The sequence below is a fragment of the Mytilus trossulus genome, chromosome 7 (assembly GCF_036588685.1).
Source record: "Mytilus trossulus isolate FHL-02 chromosome 7, PNRI_Mtr1.1.1.hap1, whole genome shotgun sequence".
NCBI lineage: Eukaryota > Metazoa > Mollusca > Bivalvia > Mytilida > Mytilidae > Mytilus > Mytilus trossulus.
Window position 1 is genome coordinate 2,296,040 of NC_086379.1, and position 9,444 is coordinate 2,305,483.

Genomic DNA, 9,444 nt, shown 5'->3' on the forward strand with positions numbered 1-9,444 from the left:
ACGTCCCGATTCCGATCGCAAAGGGCGAAAACTTATTCACCATGTACAACCAAACGGACATCCCATTTTCCAAATATTCGATAATTTTCGATATGATAATATCACCTTACCTCGGTCAACCCTATGGGCATCAATGAGAAGAAATTGTACAAATTATAATTGGTGCAAAAAGCGCTTGTACAATTTTACAATTTGTAAAAAAAATGAATACAATTCACCGATAACATGTACAATAATTTAAAGTATGGATTTTGTTATTAAAAAAAAAAAGCATTGATAAACATTAAAGAATTTGTAATCAATGACCGCACAATAAACCCTATTTACAAAACACGAAAAAATAGTTCTGAATCGCTTGTTTGATGGGGCACAATCACAATGAGGAATTGGTATAATGACATTTTCCCCTACAGCAAGTTCTGATTATTTCCGTTTCGTTTTCTTGGTTAAATATTCGGTTTTGATCTGTTGGCCAGACATCGCACGCTTCCTTTCATGTATGCTTGGTGTTTCAACGTCAGTGTCATCTTGATTGTCACTCGGGCTCATTTCTATTATACTATCAGAATTGTGATTGGGGTCAATTTTTATTGTACTATCAAAGTTATCTGACATGCATGTATCAATTACTTTTCCTGTCTCCATCGGGGTAAATATTTGTATTTTGTAAATAAGGTTTATTATGTGGTAACTGAATACAATTTCTGAAGTGTGTATCTGCTCTTTATAACAAAATCCATACTTCAACTTATTGTACAACAATGTACAAGTTATAAGTGAATTTTAGTCAAATTTTGTACAAATCATAATTTGTACATACTGATAACTTGTACACAACATATATATATAATATGCACAAAGATTCATGAGCTACCTACATGGTAGTCAGCAGGGTTAAAGAACATCAGTTGTTCGACCTGTTAGTCAAATGAGTTTTGTTTAAATATACTTTTTCACTTTTTTGGTCTTTTGGAAAATGTTGTTTGTGCTGTTTTTAGACCCTTCTACAACGAAATTTGTTTTACATGCACACGTATAAAGATTGCGGTTTTAATCCAACGCAATCATAGGTTTGAACGTAGTTTCAATTTAGACTCGTTTATATATATATATGCCTAAAAATTCAGTCATTTTACAAAATGCCTTAATTTAGAAAATGCCGGTAACATATATATATCTAACATTGTTGGGTTGATGTTTAGACGAGTTGTATATACATTATGTACACAGCCATGTATCACCATCATTGATTGCGATCCGATGGATACATCTGTTGTAGGGTTGTCACTGACTCAGACGTACTTATGAATATAATTATTTTCTGTGACTGTATCTTACATTAATTTGTAGGATCCTTTACTATAGATAATTTAGCTGATCTGTAACAATAACATCTTCATGCCTTATATATCATGTATTGCAGTACGCCGCTAGATTAAAACTGACGTGGAAAGGTAACACATGCCCACCGAAAGCTCTTTTTTGAGAGCCCAGGTGGTCGTGTGGTCTAGCGGGACGGCTGCAGTGCAGGCGATTTGGTGTCACGATATCAGAGTAGCATGGGTTCGAATCCCGGCGAGGGAAGAACCAAAAATTTGCGAAAGCAAATTTACAGATCTAACATTGTTGGGTTGATGTTTAGACGAGTTGTATATACATTATGTACACAGCCATGTATCACCATCATTGATGGCGATCCGATGGATACATCTGTTGTAGGGTTGTCACTGACTCAGACGTACTTATGAATATAATTATTTTCTGTGACTGTATCTTACATTAATTTGTAGGATCCTTTACTATAGATAATTTAGCTGATCTGTAACAATAACATCTTCATGCCTTATATATCATGTATTGCAGTACGCCGCTAGATTAAAACTGACGTGGAAAGGTAACACATGCCCACCGAAAGCTCTTTTTTTGAGAGCCCAGGTGGTCGTGTGGTCTAGCGGGACGGCTGCAGTGCAGGCGATTTGGTGTCACGATATCACAGTAGCATGGGTTCGAATCCCGGCGAGGGAAGAACCAAAAATTTGCGAAAGCAAATTTACAGATCTAACATTGTTGGGTTGATGTTTAGACGAGTTGTATATACATTATGTACACAGCCATGTATCACCATCATTGATGGCGATCCGATGGATACATCTGTTGTAGGGTTGTCACTGACTCAGACGTACTTATGAATATAATTATTTTCTGTGACTGTATCTTACATTAATTTGTAGAATCCTTTACTATAGATAATTTAGCTGATCTGTAACAATAACATCTTCATGCCTTATATATCATGTATTGCAGTACGCCGCTAGATTAAAACTGACGTGGAAAGGTAACACATGCCCACCGAAAGCTCTTTTTTTGAGAGCCCAGGTGGTCGTGTGGTCTAGCGGGACGGCTGCAGTGCAGGTGATTTGGTGTCACGATATCACAGTAGCATGGGTTCGAATCCCGGCGAGGGAAGAACCAAAAATTTGCGAAAGCAAATTTACAGATCTAACATTGTTGGGTTGATGTTTAGACGAGTTATATATATATATATATATATATATATATATACATCTAGTGATACGTTTATTTGGCAATCGCCAATGGCAGTCAACAGGGTTTAAGAACATCAGTTTTTCGACTTGTTAGTCAAATACGTTTTGTTAAAATATACTTTTTCACTTTTTTGGTCTTTTGGAAAATGTTGTTTGTGCTGTATTTAGACCCTTCTCCCAAGCAATTTGTTTTGCATGCACACGTAATAAAATTGCATTTTTTATCCAACTATAAATAAAAGACATATTGGATTACTGAATTCTAAGATGATAATAGACTAGAGGCTCTAAAGAGCATGTGTCGCTCACTTTGATCTATGTGCATATTAAACAAAGGACACAGAAGGATTATGACAAAATTGTTTTTTTGGTGATGATGATGTGTTTGTAGATCTTACTTTACTGAACATTCTTGCTACTTACAATTTTCTCTATCTGTAATGAACTTTGCCCTTAAATTATAGAGGATTATATTTTGATAAAAATTTTCAAGATTTACCAAATTACTGAAAATTGTTGAAAATTATGGGATTATGGGAAGAAATATATAATCTGTCAGAAAAAGTTTGATCTTGAAAAGTCATTCAACTCTAAAGTAATCAATTCGGGTGACAAAATAAATGATTTGTTTTACTACCATATCATTATGTTTTCTTAATTTTTTATTTTGTTTTATCTTCCAGCGATTTGATTTCAATTCACACAACACAATGTTTGTCAAAATTAAGAAAATCAAATATTATTCTTTATTATTTCTTTAAGTTGTAATATCCTTGCTGCAGTATTTTAATCTTATGTGTGTCTTGTGTTCTTGATTTCCAACTCTTATGATTGACCCTTATTACTATCAAGTGACGAATTCTCTTTTTCTCTTTTGTATTTTCACAGCATTTGAAAACATGTAAAAAACGCAATTATAGAAGTAGACGGTACAACCAGAAGAATGCTTAGGATAAGTTAAGTATGAATGGCCAGGCGTTTATTCATTGTCCGTTTTGGTATCTATTTACACCACTGAGTCGATGCTACTGCTGGTGGACGTTTCGTTCCCGAGGCTATCACCAGCCCAGTAGCCAGCATGAACATTTATATGATAATTTTTTTTTTAATTTCCTTGTTACAAAAATTTGAATTTTTCAAAAAACTAAGGATTTTTTTATCCCATGAAATTAAAGGATTACCTAAGCCGTATTATGCACAACTTTTTGGAATCAAAATGTGACAAGAATGTCACAATTATCAAGATATTTTAAAGATATGAGTTTCCTGTGAAGACTATATTCAATCAAATTTATGAACTAAAGAGTTTTCAAATGTTACGCTATCACAGAATACAACATTACTGTATTTTTCGGTCACACGTTGTATATTTGTTATGCTTGATTTACTGGATAAACCATATATATTAACTGACGTAATTTGCACTCTAGTGGATAGTTGTCTCATTGTTTATAGTACTACGTCTCCGTATTTGTACAAGCGACTGACCCATTGGTAATTATACCACTTTTCCTTATTTGTACCAACTGTTTCGCATTGGTAATTATACAACTTCTCCTTATTTGTACAAGCATAACTCATGTCATGGTACTTGTAATAATATAATGGTTAGCACCTTCAAGTTGAAAAATACCAGACATGTATCGAACTTATATATGTTACAGTGAATTTGTACAATCAGGGATTATGTAGAATCCCTGATTTTTCAGGGAATATGTAGAATCACTAAAATCATTAGTAATTATATATAATCCCTGAAAATGACCAGTGATTTTACATAATCACTGAACATTTTAATAATTATTCTACAAATTCCCTAATATAATTTCAGGAATTATGAATAATTTAAGGATCCTTTGTTTGATAAAAAAAAAATATAGACAAATTAAAATGTCTATTGTTTTTGAACAATTGAGAGGTCTTTCCTTTTGTAAGGTAAAATACATGTTTCAATAGACGTAGAATGTATTGAAAAGCTTTAAAACACACTACAAATCCTTTAAATAAGTTAAAAAAACACATAATTCGCTATATGGGACATGACGCTGACCTTTGACCTTTTGACCTTTATCAAGGTCATTAGTCTCCAATGTCATTGCTGAAAACCCCATGGGTCTAGGACCTTTGATTATATAGTAAAAGCTGATTCTGTCATTTCAGAAACCCAAAACAGGGTTTATGCCCCTTCTAAAAAGGTCAAATCTCTTTGGTCAAAATTTAACAAAGTTGCGCCGTAATGACCCAAACATTTTCCACTATTTAAAACTTCTGTTAGTATAATGGTTTCTGAGATTATTCAATAACAAGGTGTTAGATCAAAGGTCAAGGTCAACATACAAATTTGACCTTGAGGTATTTTTCAAGGATACATTAATTGATGATGATTGGTGAAGATTCTAGGTGTCTACGATTTACGGTTTTTGAGTTTTGGTGGCCAACCCTACCAATGAGTCGTTGAATCTTTTCGATCCAAATGTAACGAAGAACCGGGGTCTGGTCCTGAACAAATTTCACCCTTTGTTTTTTCTTTTACCTATTACGGTTACGGTGTTGGAACGATAACAAGGTTGTTGGGTTTCGATGGGGTTATTCCGAACCGACAAAATATTTCGACTCACAGGGTGAGTTCCAGATAGGTATTCATGACACCGATTAAAAACAAAATTAATAATATCCATTTTCGCTTTATAGCGATAAATTTACATGTATTGTTTGTTTATTAAAAGCCAGCGTCAAAAAATGGATATTTATGTCCTATTTGTAAATCCACAGAGCATGTGATTCGTGGTAAATGTAAAACAAATGGGGAAGAAGATTATGGAACACCTGTTTTTTGATTTTTTGTTTTTGTTCAAATGGAAAAGAAATTCAAACAGAATGAACGTACACATCTAAATGTATAGAAAAACTAAGGATTGACAATAAAAACAAAAATTTTGAGGATGCTGGCATTTGGCGTTATATTCTCAAAGCAATTCCACAGGGTAAAAAAGGAGAGAGAATCCCAAAAAACATAATTGTAATTGTTCATCAGAAGTCTGAAAAAATATATCGCCTGGCAAATAACATGGTATCTTGCTCGAACCAGTTCGAGGTTGCTAATTCCCTTTTTTGAAAGGGGGGACCTACAGATGTTTTTACTGAACACTAAATTTCTCTTAGGCTGGTTATAAAATCTTATTCAATTTGTGAAGATTTTTTTTCTTCTAAAATGTAGATATTTTCGTAAAAACAGATGTTTAGCATATCATTTTAATACATTGTGTTTAACATTTTAATATATTGTGCCTACCATTTAGAACAATAGGGTTATCATTTTGATATTCTGTGCTTAGCATTTTACAATTTATGTTTATACAGTGTAATGCTGTTTTAATATGACTTTTATTAATTTTCTTTATAAATAAAACTATTTATTTTCTCGTTTGAATTGTTTTACTTTGTCTTATCGGGGCCTTTTATAGCTGGTATTACGGTATGGGCTTTGCTCATTGTTGAAGGCCGTACGGTGACCTATAGTTGTTAATGTTGGTGTCATTTTGGTCTTTTGAGGATACATTGTAGTTGTCTCATTGGCAATCATACCTCATCTTCTTTTTTATATTTCTTCATTCCAGTAATTATGTATAATCCCTGCCATTTTTTCTAGAGATTATACATAATCCCTGAAAATTTTAGTGATTATATATAATCCCTAAACTGTCCAGTGATTCTACATGATTCCTGAAAATTTCAGGGATTCTACATAATCACTAATTATACAAATTCATTGTAATATATATATATATATATGACCCGTAATTATACATCAAACAAGAGTGCACACGCAGAAATGTCTTGCTTTTTTTGCTCACCATTGATTTGATGTTGATTCTCATGAATATAAAGCTTTACTACAAACATCAAATAAACTTCATAAGATCGAAAACAATGAGGACAAGGTCAGATTAACCAATCCAGAAATACACGAACACCTTTCAATAGATCAACCAAAGTTGACCTATTGGTTGAATTATCGCAGAAAACAGACTTAAACAAGAAAACTAAACATTCTCATTAGCAAATTAAAACATAACTAAATTTTATTATCTTTTGAGACGAGATGTATAGAGACACAGACACGTTAATTTTTATCTCTTTAGAAGTCGTTCCTAACTATCCTACAACCTGTCGATACATTTATTTTTGGCATTGCACAAGTCATGCCTTCTCTGACTGTTAATGACGTTAAAATACTAAATACCTGGGATGTGTTTTAGTTGATTTTAGTCTCTGATGCATGATTTCTCATTATTAATTGGTTTTGGCTTTTAACTAGCTGTCAGTAACTGCGAGTACTCTCAAGTCGTATTTGCATGTTAATTCGACCTGTTGATACTGTTTATAATGTTTTTTTGTTATTTTATATTTATATGGATTTTGTCAATATACCAGCTTTGATTATTTGGAATATCTTCAATTTTCCACTTATTCTTACTAAATTTGTATAAACTTCAAGATTTAAATTTTTTTTTTTAAAACCGTTCTTTTTCTTAAGTGAATATTGATCAATATTTTCGAAGGGTTAAATATTTCTTAGTGGTATCTTGTCATGGCTTTGTTTGGACTCGTTTGTCTCTTATATTTTATCAACTGTGCATTTGCATTCAGATATCGCAGATCAAATTTATTCGTTCATTGTGTTTTATTAACGTTTTTTGATTGACTTAAGTCTGCAAATTGATATTTTTTCGTGTGCTTTTCTATGTTGTGATGTTATGCTATTATTTCAGAAAAAGGGAGAAGTTTGGATCCATTAAAACTTTTAATCCCGCTGCAAATGTTTGCACCTGTCCTAAGTCAGGAATCTGATGTACATTAGTTGTCGTTTGTTTATGTTATATATACGTGTTTCTCGTTTCTCTTTTTTTTTATATAGATTAGACCGTTGGTTTTCCCGTTTGAATGATTTTACACTTGTAATTTTGGGACCCTTTTTTGCTTCTTGTTCGGTGTGAGCCAAGGCTCCGTGTTGAAGGCCGTACATTGACCTATAATGGTTTACTTTTTTTTTTTAAATTGTTATTTGGATGGATATTTGTCTCATTGGCACTCACACCACATCTTCCTATATCTATTGACCAATAAACCACGAAAATGATGTCAGGTGAACCATGCCAGGCAGAAATGTACACCTTACAAAATGAACAATAATCACTTATAGAAGACCTAATGCTTAAGGTATCTGATATATGGATTTGACCACGAAAACTTTACGTTTGAATTTATTTTAAAACAGTTTATTCAAAATTTATTTCTTGTTTTAATCAAGTCTAATGAAAATTATTTCAAGCACATTCAGGACAAGCAAATCCAGACAACGCACTACTACGCTTTTTTATATAAACACAACTAAATTAAAGTAATCAAACGTATAAAATGAACGAAATATAATAAAAGTTTAAAAATTAAAATGCATTTTTTTTTATCTTTAACCTGTTGGATACACTTTTCTAAACATCATCACGGATGATTTTAATGAAATGCTTGATTTCTTCCACATGTACCAATGAATACTTTTTAAGTCATTCAGTTCACCTTGGAGATATTGTCCGTTAAGATTGACGGATGTACAGGAGTGATACCACCAGGCTCCACCTCTGTCATTCGCACAGTTAACTATATAATGAAGATCGTTTTCCCTGTCCTTTGTAGTAAAACTCATCCCATTATTATGCTTCAAACTATTTCCTATTCAAAACAATTAACATATATATGAAACAATATCGTTATACACGAATTTTAATGGTTTTCATTACATTGGTTTTGATTTAAAAAAAAAAAAAGGGGTGAACAAACTACTTTAAATACTGTCAACGCAATATCTTTGAAAAACTTTTTCATGGATTTCGATTGTCATCAATGTCCTTACTAGTTAATGTCATCCCCTTATTATAATGCAAATTATTTTCCATTCAAAGAATTGAAATACATATGAAACAATATCGTTACACACTAGATAATTTTTCTGAACATCATCACAATAACATTTAAATTACTCAAAACAAAATGACGTTTTGATCCGAGTGAAATGAGTATTGATAAAGCTTTGATCTAGGTATGATAACACTTGAACTACAATATGTGTAATAAACTTTATCCTACTTTAGAGTAATTTCTCGCAATTCGATTAGCTGATAGTGTCCTAATAAATTGCATACAATTTTTATTACGTCAACTGGAATTATCTTCCTAATACCATTGAATGTTATAAAAAAATGAGTTGCTTTATAGTCCTTATACTTGTTTTATCCTCAATTTGGATCAAATATCTAAATAAATTTGGTTCATTTTGTCCGGGTAAATGAATTTGAATATGTAAATTTGTAATCTAACAGCAGCACAGTGTGCAATTGTCCTAATACGAAATTTGTCCGGTCAATAAATTCATATCAGGTTTGGCTTCATCTCATTAGATGTGAATTTAAGTAAACTGTCGTATTAGGACAATTGGTTGTCTTTTAATTCTTTAAGCCATAGCGTTGTCAGTTTATTTTCGATTAATGTGTTTGTCTGTCTCTCTGGTATTTTTGCAAAATACAGTAACGGTAATCTACAGTTAACCTTGCCGAGGGCAAGATTATAGAAGTGATCAATTGATAGTTGATTAGAACATATGTAATCTTACGGGTTTAGTACAAATCAAGACCAGGCCATACAGATATGATAGTATCAACTTTGTTTACCGATTGAATTGCAAAGCAGCATAGTATTCTTCTTAAAACCATTTTTTTCGACAACCAGAATATAAAAGATACTCACATAAAGCACAGTATGACGTTAACGTACGTTTACTCACCAATATTCCCGCTATATCCACCAACTTCAAGCTTGTATTGGGTAGAAGCATTACCGACAG